This window comes from Trachemys scripta, chromosome 8 (genome assembly GCF_013100865.1).
Source record: "Trachemys scripta elegans isolate TJP31775 chromosome 8, CAS_Tse_1.0, whole genome shotgun sequence".
Taxonomy (NCBI): Eukaryota; Metazoa; Chordata; order Testudines; family Emydidae; genus Trachemys; species Trachemys scripta.
Window position 1 is genome coordinate 15,735,813 of NC_048305.1, and position 14,482 is coordinate 15,750,294.

The following is a 14,482-nucleotide window of genomic DNA, read 5'->3' on the forward strand; positions in this document are numbered from 1 at the left end:
AATAGACATACTGGTGTTGGAACTAGGGTCAACAATATTAACTAACACTATTGTGAAGTACTCTATCTAACAGGTATCTTCTCCATTTAACAGATGGAGTCACTGAGGCAAGGTTAGCAGTCTTGCCCAATGCCACACAGAAAGTCAGTGGCAGAGCTGTGATTGCAGAGGAGTGATTACAGTGCAGCGATTCCTGTCTCCTAGTTCTGTGCTGGTTTAAAAAAAACACACACATGCACCTCTATGCAGACAGATGTCTACCATGGGTGGATATTCGGGTTTGTAGAAAATAAAAAAAACCCACAGACTTTCAGCCCAAATTCTAATCTTTACTTAGATGCACTTTCAAAAATTTACTCTTACAAAAATGTCCCCATTCATTAATCACTGGACCCTGGTGCAATATACAGTATGGCTTATAGCTCCATTGACTCCAGTGTCATCCCACTTTGCAGCAATGTGCAAGGTCCACAGAAGTGGACTTCTCTGTCCGTTCTTTGGAAAATATATTCTCAGTTAGGGAAAGGCTAATATGAGTGTGTTTGGGAGCTGAGCTAAGGTGAAAGTTACAGCCAATAAGTAGTTTCCCTAGCCTGGGGTGGGGCAGTTTGCTTTTTGCCTTGTGACATGATTGGATAACACCAAGTGTCTCTAGACATCCCTTCTCTAGACAACCAGCCAGTCAAAGGCCCCACCTCGTTCTGATAGGTGGATGGCTATGTGGCAGAGCTTGCAGACTGTTTTAGTCTGAGGAATATTCTTCATCCTCCGGGGAAAGGAAAACCTTCTGTGTACCCAATTTAATTTGCTTATGCTTCCTTAACAAACTCTTCTTGTTTGAAAATTTCAAATAAACTTACAGCTAGTTAGGGTTACTGTGAGGTTTGCACAGCTTTCAGATGATGTAAAGTATAATATAAATGCTACATGTTAATAGTGGTCTCTCAGGGCTCTGAATTTCTCTCTCTCTCTCAAACTTAAACACACACAGACCCCATCAGACATCTGTTCTGAGGCTTATCTCTGGCGACAGCGTGTCCTGAGCGACAAAGTTCTGATCCAGAGATGAACTTGGAAGGATAATCTTGCATCTGAGGCTTTGGCCGGGAGCCAGGAGATTGGGGCTCAGTTTCCATCTCTGTCAGACTTCTTACGTGACCTTGGACTAGTCATTTAAACTCTCTCTGCCTTTAGTTCCCCATTTCACCAATGGGGATAACACTTCCTTCTCAGCTCTACGGGAGGGGCCGGGGGGGCTGTGTCATGTCCATGGGGCAATGTTTGGAATGTCACTTCCTGTGCTGTATATGTTCTGTGAAGACTTCAGATTCCAGGGCTGGCCAGTCACAGACACTCATTTCACACCATGTTTGCTTTACTAATATTTTCGTTTCTGCTAACATCTGTGAATGAGTTCTAATGCTCATGAAAAAGGAGGATGGAAAGCAATGCCTGGTAGCCAAACTCAGTGCTGACAGGTGCTGTGTAAACTCACACGCAGAGCTCTGCCAATACACCTCAATTCTGGCCTACGGCACTTTGGACTAGTGCAGTCTTGAACTGCTCTGGAGAAAAGCTGTTTCCTCTTCCCACCCATCTTGGAGGTTTAAAACCTGCAGCAAATGTAACTTTTCAAACTTGACACCTCTGATGCAGTTTAGGTAGCAATGCGCGCTCTAAATCAGACAGTAATCAGGAGTACGTGTTTGACTAAGGTAAGGTCACAAATTCTATAGTGATTATAGTCATGAGGGATTTGCTTGTATCTCACTTAGAATACTTGATATGGACTAAAAGCAGATTACAAACACTCATTCAGAAAGGTTTGGTTACTCTTTGGCACCCAAGTCAGTGAATAAAAATATATAATCAAATATAACACTTTATACTCCCATGATCGTAAATGTGAGGATTATCTTTGTTTTATGGATCGGAAAATTGAGACACAGAAAGGTTACATGATGTGTTCAGTGTCACACGGTGAGGCAGTGGCAGACCTGGGAACACAACCCTGCTCGCCTCACTCCCAGTCTCCTGTTCTAATGAGTGGATTATGATGCCGCAAGCTGATGAATGTTCTTTCCCCAAAATGAGAGTGTGGGCAATGTACACCACAGTAAACACCAGACTCCAGTTCTGCTGGTGATCTGTGGTAGGAGAAATCATCAGAACTGGTGGTTAAATATTGCCTGTGCTAAAGCAAGGAATATATTTGTATTTAAATGAATGCACCATGCTGAGTGGGAAATGTAGACTTGGGGAATTCCATTCCTCTGCTGTAAGAGCGGGCTCATTATAAGAGGGAAATACAGTCCTTTCTAAAGAAATTTGAGTCATTTTAGAAGATGTCACTTTGCCTATCTCATGTAGGGATTGACACACTTTGGGCTGAATCCAGGTCTAACTGAACTCAGTGGGAGTTGGATTGGGTTCTTCTTATATGCAGAGTGTGAAGTTACACCTCATATTTGTTATGGAAATATGCTTTTGATATGGAGATGGCATAACAGATATATTTTATGCAAGATGGGTCTTGTAGGGTCTGATTGGAAAGGTTATAATTTACTGAATGTGATTATCCCATTTGTATGAATGTATTATTTCCATATCTAAAGTTAGGAATATTGACTATGTAACAATAACAACTATTGAAACTAATGAAACACCCCCCAGACAGCAGGCCATCAACCTTGATGGGCCATTAGGAAGAAACAATAAGACTTTAAAGATACTAATCTCTCTCCTTCCTGAGAGCATCCTGCGATGTAGCTGTGACACTACTAGGTCAGGTGCTCCTGTCACCTGGTACTAAACACCATCTAAAGTAGAGATCAAGACTGGGAAACAAAAGATTCCCGCCTTATGTAAATCTTATTTACGGCTGGAGAGTAAGGCAAACAGGACTCTTCTCCATTGCCTTCCTGCCCAAGAAGAAAGACTGCTGAAAGTACCTGAAGAGACAAAGGAACTGAGTGGTGGGAAAGGCAAGGGCTGAGTCCAGACTAAGACAGGAGTCTAGTCTGTAAAGAGAAATAACTGGACCTCGAAGCTACAGAAACTCTGCAACTTGCCTAAAACAACATTTAGGGTGAGAAATTACTTCTTGAAACCAGTCTCTTTAAGATCTTAAGCGTAGTATGCGTGTTTTGTTTTATTTGCTGTGCTTTGTTCTGTTTGCTGTCCCTTATAAACACTTAAAATCTGCCTTTTATAGTTAATAAACTTGTTTTTTTTTAATTATTAATCCCAGTTTGTGCAATTTCTAACTGGGGGGGCAAGAAGTTGTGCATATCTTCCTCCACATTGAGGGAGGGGACAAATTTATGAGCTTAGATTGTATAGATTTCTCTACAGCGCAAGACAATACTATTTTGGATGCACTTTCTAGAGAGGAACTGCACTTGAGCGCTGGGCGATTTCCTGGCTGAGTCTTCTCATAGAGAGCTGTTTGCAGACTCTGTGTGATTCTACAGCTGGTGCGTCCCTACCTGTGTGTGTGCTGCCAGAGGCCGGAGAGCCTAATTCAGCAAAACAGGGAGAGGGAGCCCAGGCTAGTGAAGCAGGCAGGCTCAGTGAAATCCCAGTACATCAGGTGGTATCCCAGAAGTGTGTGTGTGTGGGGGGGGGGGGGAGTGTCCAACCCGTCACACAGAGATCCAACCAAACTACTTTTATCCCTTTCTCAAGAAGCCTGTATTATTTGCACAAGGAAAAATATGCAGGAAGAGCATTTTTAAAGAGACATCACAATCTTCAACTGCAAAACAAATGTACATAATAAATAAGCCTATCTTTAGAGGAATAATTAAACTCGAAAGTCAACTTTTTAGCTAGGAAGCAATAACTGATTTTTAGTTTAATATCTTAATTATAAGCTGTATGTGGTCCGGTTTCCAGTCTCACTCCCCTGCCAGCTGGACATTCTGTGCTTGCAGACTGACAGAGGGGTTTCACTGTGTGCCATTTACATTTATATAGAATCTGGTAGAAACAAACGATTCACGCCTCTGCCTTTCCGTGATATTTTTATTTTTAACTTGCATAGTAAAACTCATTGTAGGGCTGCACCCATCCTCCCCTTTGAGCTCTCTGTCCAGGCTGGAAGGCAGAGTATTACTCACTTTTGTCTGCCTTGAGAGTTCTCAATGCTCCCCTGACTAATTTTTATTCTTCAGCATGCATATGCCTGAATTTGGCCAAACATGCTAGGATTCCCCAGCCCAACATACTTGAAGATGCCAAATATTTAATAATAATAGTAATATTATACATGAATTGACTGGTTCAGATAAAATAAGACTCATTGGACCAAAGGGAAACCAGCACCCAGCCCTCAAAATGCAAAGTGGTTTTTTTTTTTTTTTTTTTGAGGTTTGAAACATTTCTTCTAAAATTTAGTAAATGTTGTTTTTCTTTTTCTTGAGGCTTCTGCACTTGTGGGTTTAATCCACAATAGGGCGAAGAGTCCACATGAGACTCTTTTTCTGTGTGCTACTTCCAGCCTGTCTAGAAGCAGTGGAAATCTTGCCACAAAGCCTTTCTGCTTCCGGTGACATTGTCTTCTCAGAGGTTAAATGGAGCTTTACTGACTGACACCTTGGTAGGTCTGACCCTCCAGCCATTTGGACAATTGGGCTGCACAATCAGGTGCTTACTTATCCCACACCAAACCATAGGTTTAGATTCATGCATAACTTATGTTGGGAAATTTTACTATATGCAACGGGTGTAATTTTATGATGCTTGCTTTCCCATAGGATAACATAAATGTGCAAATGAGACTGGAAGCCCTTTGAGGGGGTTTGGTTTCCTTTGTGTTTGTACAGCACAATAAGGCCCCACACTGCAAGACAAATAAGTTGTTTAGTAGAGGTGGGCGGCTAATAAAGATAGAGCAGAGTTGTACTCAGTCCATTTGGGGGTGCTGTGGGGTGGTCTCTGAAGACAGGAAGTTGCCTAATCAGGGTGGGTGACCTCTTGTACAGGTTCCACTGTACCCCATTAGTCTATCCGTACGTGCCACATCCAGTGAAACATTTAAAATACATGAGGAGAGCCAGCTTCTAAAGTCATATTTCTGGTGTGCTGCATAATCCCTCTGAGACCGTAAACCAGGCTCTAGTTGAAAACTGGCAGTGTGAAATTATTTATTAGGAGTCCTTTTGAGGGGTAAAGTAAATCACCGCAGATACATTCAAAATGTGGGCCCCAGAGAAAGTCATGCTACCCCTATGTCCTTGAAACACAGGCCTCCTAAACAAACCCAGGGTGTTGATCCGACTGCAATAGGAGGGTGAAGGGGTATCTTTCATAACACTCGAACCATTACACCAGAGCTTAAAGATGAACTGAAAGCTTCTCTTTAAAAAATTGAATTAAGTTCCTTTTTCCTTAACAGAATAGATGGGTGGGGTATAACTTGTATGCACAGTCCCTTTTAAAACCTAAACTGTTGAGATTCAGATCTTCCCATACCCACCGGACTGGTCAAGCCACAAGTTCATGGTGTGATGTTTGCCAATAATAGGAGTTGCCATCCTTGTGCACTCCTCCCTCAGTTTTAGGTGTCAGCGATGACATCAACTGTTGCAGAAGAATCCCAGAACTCTGCACTCAGGTCTTCCAGTTTGCCTTAATGAATGGCATAAGGATGGCTCTCCACCTAGTAAAAGAGCTCCAGGAAAACTTTCAGTGTGAGATGCATTTGCAATGATATCCCTGAATTTCAATACAGCTGCTGTATGAAGTGTGAATGAATCAAGAGGAGGAAATGGTTTATATAGAACAAATTCATGGGAACATGTGTGTGTTATAGGAACAGATATTATGGTATTATTTCCATTTATCAGGAAACGAGACTATCACGGGAGAGCTGTTTTCTCCTGAGTCTGGCATCACTATAGCATACTATCCCTCTCGAGCGTTTGTGGGTGTTGGAAAGAGTTGGAGGAAAGCCTTCATAGCAGATGTGCTAACTGCCCAGGGACGCTTCTAAATGAGACAAACCTTAGGTCCTGACCACTTGTGGTAATAACAGGTCTTAGAGCATTTTTCATAAGGGTGGGGGTGTTAGGCTCAGTGGTACCTTGATGAAATTCCAAATTTAGGTAATTTGGGTAATTACATACTAACCCCTGAAGATTCAGCTGGCCAAGAGTCTCAATTGTTTCTGAACTGCTATATGCTGTGCAACCACTGCATCCTCCCACCACATGGTGACTGCTTTGGGGTCTTTGATGTTATTTTAATATTTTTCTTCTAATCACCGCACACAATTACAGAATTCCACAGGAACTCACAGTAAAAAAAATAAAAATAAAAATAAAAGATGTGCCTCTTTCTGGAGCGGGTGGGGGGTTGCAAAGCAAGTGAGGCTGTGAGGAAGGGTGGAGATTAGAGAGAGGTCTGACCCAAACCAGCAGGTCTGAACACCCACAAACTTTGGGGAAGTAATTATTTGTATTAGGGTGGTACCGAGAGGCCACAACTGCGATTGGGGCCCCATAGTGGTAGGTAGTGAACAAACACCTAAGGAGAGAGAGTTCCTGCCACAAAGAGCTGACAATCTTAATTGACAAGACTGACAGCCCCCTTCCTCCCGCCCCCAAAGAAGGATAGTTTCCATTCCAGATCCATTCAGTTGTTAGCCCTTCTACCAAGAGACCAGTTGTGGTACAGATGCTTATCCACTATGTCTTGACAGAGCCCACCACATTTGGTAGATGATGAAAGCAAATAACCATCAGGGTAACAACTGCTCTGGAACACGTGCTCTAAAGGTGACCAGCTCCATGCCCCAATAGCACTCCCCTGAGCTATCCAGCAGACCCAGTATCACCACGTGTTTCATCTACCATTAACTCTGCTTAGTTCTGCATCCAGTGTGAGGGAGTCTATTGCAACACAGCAGGACATGACACTTTAGAGGTAGCTCACGTAGCACACACTAATAACCCAGGAGCAGTCGGGTGTGGGTGGGAGGAATGCAGGCATCAGCCAGGGTAGCCCAGCTATGTGATTTCAGCACAAAGCTAGACACAGCATTTGGTTTAACGGGGAACAGCAGACTGTGCCGTGTGCATTACCGGAAAGGCAATTTTACCCCAGGGCATTCAGTGCCAAACTCAAATAAAGCAGAGACAGCCGGAGTCTGAATGCTGGAGGTTCCAATTAAACACACACTGCTTCACACAGACAAGTAGTATTAGCAATGGTTGACTTAATCCTTTTAAAACATTGCATTCAGAGGCAAGTTCTGTTTATCCCTCTCAGCTCTTCTCAGTGGTCCTGTGACTAGTGGCCCAGTGCTGACTGATTTGCTCTCTTGTTATTCTGGGGATGCCAGCTTGGGAGTAAAATCATAAATACGAAATATCAAAGGGTAACAGCAGGGCAACAGTGGGTTTGAATCCCTGCAGTACAAGAGGTTGCAATTTCAAGGCCACTCAGATATCATGGTATGGGCACTGGATAAAGACTTGGATAGACCATTAAAAACACTGTTAACGTTAACATAAGGACAGAATGTGACATATAATGGCAGCTGCTCAGGTGGCCCCGGGGACAGCCACACCGGCCACTGCTGGAGCAGCTCTGCAGCCAGCCGCTTGGGTGGCCCCGCAGCCCGCTGCACTGGCAGCTGCTGGAGTGGCCCTAAGGCCAGCCGCTGCTCGGGTGGCCCGGAGCAGCTTGCCACGGTGACCATCCAAGCAGTGGCCACTCCGGCAGCCCCCCGGCCGTTGGTGCAGCTGGCCCCAGCCCCCACCGAGCAGTGATCCCCTGCGGTGCGCCCCCTACAGCAGCGGCCACCCCAAGATTTAGTCATGGGTATTATAGTATAAGTCATGGACAGGTCACGGGCCATGTGACCTGTCCATGACTTTTACTACAAATACCCATGACTAAATCATCGCCTTCCTGATATGGAATAAAGAAATGGAAGAAAATGGAGCCAGCTGTTTGCTGAACTCCTTCATTTGGGAGGAAGAGCAGGAGGCAGGCCAGAGTCCATTTAGAGAGGATGGGAGGGAGACTCTATCCCATGGGCAGGGGTGAGGCTGGGAAAAAAAGTCTGTCCAGGAGACTTCAAAGTTATATGTTTGGCCGGAGAGTTTGGTGGATCCAGAGTCGATTTAGGTTTAATCCACGCCACGTATTCAGTCTGTATTCTGAACGGCTGAATCATAATTTATGTGGCTGGAGGAAGAGGAACTAACCCAGTATTACAGGGAAAACAGTTAACAATTGTGCTGCCTTATCATCACCAAGCAGAGTCTTGCCCTTTGAAACCAATTAAACTTTATACCTTTGTTTGCACAGATATTTCTGTAGATTCTGCGTGCTTCTCATAGGCGACCCTTCCAAGGGTTATTAGGCTTCCAGGCTACCCAGGTTGCTCTGATGAAGCACAATTGGCGAAACCATTTTTTTTTTTGTTTTGTCTCATTGCGCTGATGCAGCTTGGTCTGGCTTGGCCTTAGGAGTTTGGGAAGGGCCAACAAGATCATTTTTAGGGGGCCCTGCAGCCCAAATTTAATGGATTTTAGCAACAAAAGAATGGAGGAGGGAGGAATCTTTTTGCCACCATCAGCCCCTTTCTGTTGCAGGAAAAGTAGAGCCCAGCTCCTTGGACTGGAGTTCCTAACACCGGGGGAAAAGTGTTTCAAGGAACATTTCTCCAGCAGCTAAGTCCCCACTTGCAGGCGGGTGTAGTGTGCGTTCTGGCGAAGCTTGTTATTTTCTTTGCCCTTTCCCCTATTTACTTAACTACTGAATCCAGAGCAGCCTGCAATATTTGTCAACAACCTCTGTGTGCCAAACAGCCACCCCATCTCATCACAAAACATGCAGAGACAGGAGTCTCTTCCAGGGAAGTGCAGAGACAAACTGTCAAACTCACTTGCCGTAAACTAGTCTCTCTCCGTTTTCCTTTCTTCCCCCCCGCCAGCTCTGTCACATTCTATCCATCTCCACTTTATTTTCCTCTCACTTCACTCCACTATTTTCATTCTCTTGCTTCTCATCTCCCCTTCCCTTGATGAGTAGTAAGTATCTCCTCCCTGCTCCTCCTGCCTCTGTCCCAGTTCCACTGCTCTATTTTGTCCAGCCCTGTCATCTCTTCTGTGTTACGCTGGGACTTTGCCCATGTTCTCTCTTCACCTCATATTCCATGGCCTTTCTGCTCCCACCCCAGACTCTTGCTCACGTCCTCCTGCCTCCCTCCTGGAACTTAGGGCCTGACATTAGAAAACCCTTCGCAGTGTTAATTATTAAACAGTAATTAATTAATGCTATTAATTGTGGCCAGCCCCTGCACAGCTGCACAAGTGAACCTCCCTCAGCCCACCCCCACTCTGTAGAAGTTGGCCATAGATCCAGCCCCTGCGCACTCTGGAGTATAGTGACTGCTGCCTGGTAGCACGCCCAAGGGCCCCGGCTGCTCAGAAATGAATGGACAGGGGCAGAATCCAGGAGTGCCATGTAAGGGGGCTCCTGCCCCCCTGCCAGCCCAAGTTTTGTACCACCTGCTGGGAGCCACTCGCTCCTCTCTCCCTTCCCCTGACTGGCCTATTTGCTCAGCTAACAAGAATGCAGAGGAGTATCTGGCAGAGCCAATAGCAGAGCTGGGAGCCTCTGCAGCATTTTTTTCATTCCTTAAACAAAACACCCTGAGGGAGTGGTGGCAGGAAGGTCTGAAGATGCTTGCTGCAGATTGCATCATGATCTGCCCCTCACCTTCACAAGCTGACATGTTAAAAAGGCAGGAGCAACCCCTTGTGACTCAGGGCTGCTGCCTGAGGCACATTCAGGGGATAATTATCCTCACAGCCAGCTCAGCTGGAAGTTTCAGGCTGCAAGAGCAGTGCGGCAGAGTGGATGACCACCTGTAATCTTTCCCTGCACTGAAGAAACAAGCAGGAGCTGCTGCCACCAAAAATATTGTTTAAATTACACTTAAAATGTTCCCAACTTTTTTCCAACTCTCTCATTTTATAGTGAATGGCAGTACCCTAGTGTGGCCAGTTATTCTACTGTTTAGTCTCACTTGTCTGTGGGAGTCTTTCCTTTGCCTACAGTGGGCTTTGGGTCAGGTTAGGTCCATAGGCTGTGATGCAGAAACACGGATTCCTCTGTGAATGCCTGGATTTCACCAAATCTCCCAAGAATGGGTGTTGCGGGGCGACAACTCACCGGCACGGCACCTCCTGCTGGTCGTCCTGGGAATTAGCTCTTCCAGCCCAGAGCACCCTCTGCAGGCCAGTGTCTTGCCTGCTGCTGGCCCTGTGTCCCTCCCGGACCCAGGTGCTCCTCTACATCAGGGTTCTGCCCCAGCAGTAACCCACAATCTGGGTCCCCACCCAGGGGAACCCCTAACCCTCTTTCTCCACCTTGCCTCGGTGGCTACTGCCACCATTTAGCCCCAACTCCCTGGGGCAGACTGCAGTCTATAAACCACTCATCATCAGCAAGGAGGCTAGGTCCTGCTGCCTCTGCCTATCTCTGGGCTGCCCCTCTGCAGCCCTAGTACCCTTTTGTGGGCCCTTATCTTGGCCTGCAGCCTGGGGCTTTGCTAGGCTGGAGCTTCCAAGCTCCCTCTGCCCTTCCCCAGCACTGGTCCACCTCAGGTACCCTGTTCAGCTCCCAGGCAGCCAGGTCCTTCTCTCTCAAAAACTGGAGCAAGAGTCTCTTGAGCGCTTGACTCACAGCCCTTTTATAGGGCCAGCTGTGGCCTGATTGGGGCGTGGCCCCAGCTGTGGCTGCTTCCCCCAATCAGCCTAGCTTTTTGCTGCCCAGGCCCTCTCTAGGAGTGCTTTTAACCCTTCAGTGCCGGAGCGGGGTGACCACCCCGCTACAGTGGGGTTGCACTTTTCTAGGACCTTTTTCCCAGATACCTTTTGAGGAGCTGCTGGCCCTGAACTGCTGCCTTCAAGCAGCTGTCTCTCCTCTTCCAGCTGATAAATATTTCTTATCTTCTGTTATTCTAATTCTTTAACATTTCGGAGGGTGTAGCAAAGTCTCACAAACATGAGTGCCATCTGTGAATTTCATTGAGGTGATATTTACTCTCACCAATCCTTACAGTAACACACTAGGAACCTCCTTCCAACGTAATCCTTTGTATTTATCATAACTATTTGTATAAACCTTTCCGTGAACAGAAACCCAAGCCAATCTGAACAAATTGTAAGATTTGGTGGACAAAACTTGTTCATCATAGATCCATGCTACTAACATCAATCATTTAATTATACTCTACATAGTGATTCTTTTTAAAGGTATAGCCTATGTTAAAAAAAAATTTTGTTTCAATAAATAGGGCTATTTTGGGCCTAGTTATTAAGTGACGTTGAGCTAGTAATGCAGTAGAAATCTGGCAATCATGTAAATGTTCATCTTGCTGATTTTTCCCAGCCTGTTCCTACAAATCCCATAATCCACCACCTCATGGTATTATTCACTTCAGTGGGAAATGTATTAGCTTATGGTGCCAGTTCTTGAGTTGAAACAAACCCTCATCAGTTCTTGAGTTGAAACAAACCCTCATCTACACACAAACGGTTGGAGGTTGGAAGAATTCCACTTTTCAGACATGGTTTTCTCTTCTACACTTACAAGTAATCCTAAAATATACCTTTAATGGGTGTTTGTGTATATAGTTTTCTTTCTTTATATAAGAATTAGATACAGTGCTCCTGTCAGCCAATTTCTAAGTTATTATCAGCAAAAAACAAAAAAAACAACAACAACCTAGAGGAGCCTAAGTAGCCCCTGGAATCATGGTTAAAATTCCCCCCAAAAAAGATCTGAAATGGTGCCTCTGGTCATTTATTACACCAGCCATAGGGGAAGCCCATGCAGTTCCTATGTAAAGAGGGTGAAAAGGGCCTGCCCCCTTGTGCCCATGAGAGCTCCAGGAAGCATTTTGCCCATCTGGGGCAGATGGCTCCTGCCCACTACAGAGTCAGCTGTGATTTTCAAAGTGCTCATGTGAGTAAGGAGCACAAGTGCTGGTGATTTTCAAGAGGGCGTGTGGTCCTACTCACATAGGCACTTTTGAGAATCCCTCTCTTATGCTTCAGCCTGGCCCTTGTTTAGGGTGACCAGACAGCAAGTGTGAAAAATCAGTACGGGGGTGGGGGGTAATAGGAGCCTATATAAGCAAAAGACCCAAAAATCGGGACTGTCCCTATAAAATCGGGACATCTGGTCACCCTACCCTTGTTATCGGAGATGATGACTTCCTGGTATAAGCATCAGTGCTGAAATAGGCTGACTCACAGGAACTACTTGTAGTCTGATGGGATCAATTTCCCTCCTCCTGGGCTAGATAAATTGCCTTCCGTGCGGTTTACTGGGTGTGTGGTGTTCAGATGAGATCACGGTCCTGTCTAATCTGAGTGGCCTTTAAAGGTCCCAGGATGTTTGTTGTAAGCACTGGAGCGGTTTACTCATCTATACCTGACTAGAATCCCCCCAGCCCCAGTGCTGTAGAGTGTGCTGTCTGCTCCCTCCCTCCAGAGGTGGCTGCATGCTTCCCGGCTGTAGTCAGGCTTTGCGATGGAATGTGTGCTATAAAAATGTGAAGTATGAGGAGGAGGAGGATGGGGGCCACAATCTCTGCCATTGTATAAATTTAGCTGTAGCACTGGAGATTTGCAGATGTTATTCTTCCTGAGGGCCTGCAGCACTTACAGGAATCACAGCATCATCTACCGCAACTGTTCTCCATCTCTTCCCTTTGTCCCCTTCACACACACACCCACACAGACATCACTATGCATCCTCAACCTGCAGCCTCGTCTATGATTCTCACATGGGATGGTGGTAGCTTACCTGCAGCACAGTGCTCCTGAGAGAGGGGTGGCTGGCAGCTCTGGGACTTGTGTTCGTCTTAGGCAGGAAACACTGCTGCTGTCGCACTGGAAAGAAGGAGTGTCAGCAATGCTGCAGGTTTCACCTCCGCTTGACGCCTGTGCAGTTCCACTCTGCTGCTGCTGCAGTTCTCCCTCTGTGCGGAGGATTTTCCTGTTGCCTTGCTCCTGCAGCTCTGCGGAGAGGTGACAAGCCGCAACATGCACATCAGGTTGTTTAAATCATCCCAAAGAGGGTACTATCAGGGAAGCTAGAAAGCTCTGTATGAACTGGAGGCAGCTGGATTATTCTAACTCTTCAGCCTCAGGGCCTTGTGTATTGATAGGCGAACGGACACACACACACACACACACACACAATGACAGAGCTTAAAAATAAATGTGCGACAATCACCTGACAGACAAGAGGACTAGTAAAGAAGTGCAAGCGACCTGTTTGATCTGCATGCAGAGCTGCCAGCAGGCAACCAGCACTGCAGCAGGACTTAAGTAAATCATGTTAAAAAGGTTTTCTTCTGGGCAGATGGTTGAATGGACTACTGGACACAGCCTCACGGCTTCTGTTTATTTTGAGGCTTCCATTGCCAAGGAAACAGTAGATTGTGGTGAAGTGGGATCAGAAAAACTGCTGAAGGAAAAGGATTATTTCTTTTTTTTTTTTCTTCCCAGCTCTTTGCCTCATGCCTTTATGCATTTGATTCTTTTATTGGCTGTTTAGCCAGGGCAAGGTTCTAACTTTTATCAAATTCCAGATTCATTTATCTCCATGCACACATCCAAACAGGCACTTTGGAGTGTGTAATGGTTCCTCCCTCTGGGGTCCAGAGGAAGGCCAGATGTTGTTGGTGTGGCCTGGTTTGTGGTCACGGACCTGCCCACTCCACACTTCCAATCTCCTCCAGAGGACCCAGCACACGGCCCTTCAGCTCATAGCTCCAGCCCCTGGTTGGAGTACCCACCAAATGTCTAGGGTTTAGGCCTCCGGAGTAATTGCACAGTCTTTGACCCACAGCCTCATGGCTGGCTCCAGCACTCTGGGCAGGGCACAGCAAGCAAACCGTTGACAGCCCTCAGCCTCCTGGCTGGGACAAGCAACAACAGTCAGGTGCAGGCCTTCTGGCCTAGGTGAATATGCAGCCAGCTCCAGGTGTGGGTCAGCGACAGATATAGGGGGACCCAGGTCCCAGCCCTGGATGCTCGCAGTGGCGAGTTATTCCACCACGGGTCAGTGGGGAAATGTAAGATTACTGCCTCACATCCTGGCAACTCAACTGGACCAACATCTGGTTTCCCTGGGCTACTTCCTATCCGACTCTCCTGGCATCCCGCCGCCACCACCAGGCTCTGGCTCACAGTTGGGTGGTGCTTCCTTCAGTATTTCCCCGGGTCCTGCCATCTCCTGGGCCAGTAGGGCTCCGATCTGCTCTGAAGCTGGTCCTGGCCCTCACAAAGGGCTCAGCTGTCTAGTAGGGACATCTGCCTCCTTCCCAGGTCTGCTCACAACTGAGTTGCCGGGCCCTACTCTTATACTTCCTACCCTGCCCCTGCACTTCCTGCGAGGGGGTTGGGCTGAGTTAGCTGCACCCACCACAAGGAGTGAAATGGTTCCT

General features: G+C 46.4%; 1 protein-coding gene across 4 annotated transcripts in view; it reads right to left on the reverse strand.

Moving 5' to 3' along the window:
- Positions 1–14,482, reverse strand: part of FGF1 (fibroblast growth factor 1) — a 62,680-nt gene that overhangs the window by 45,436 nt on the left and 2,762 nt on the right. For 2 of the 4 annotated variants that reach the window (XR_004646858.1, XM_034779391.1), the window contains exon 2: positions 12,835–13,048. The gene's annotated coding sequence lies outside the window, so the exon portion shown is untranslated. Of the gene's footprint in view, positions 1–12,834; positions 13,049–13,266; positions 13,377–14,482 lie in introns of those variants that run through there. The other 2 variants (XM_034779392.1, XM_034779393.1) reach the window with 2 other exon arrangements.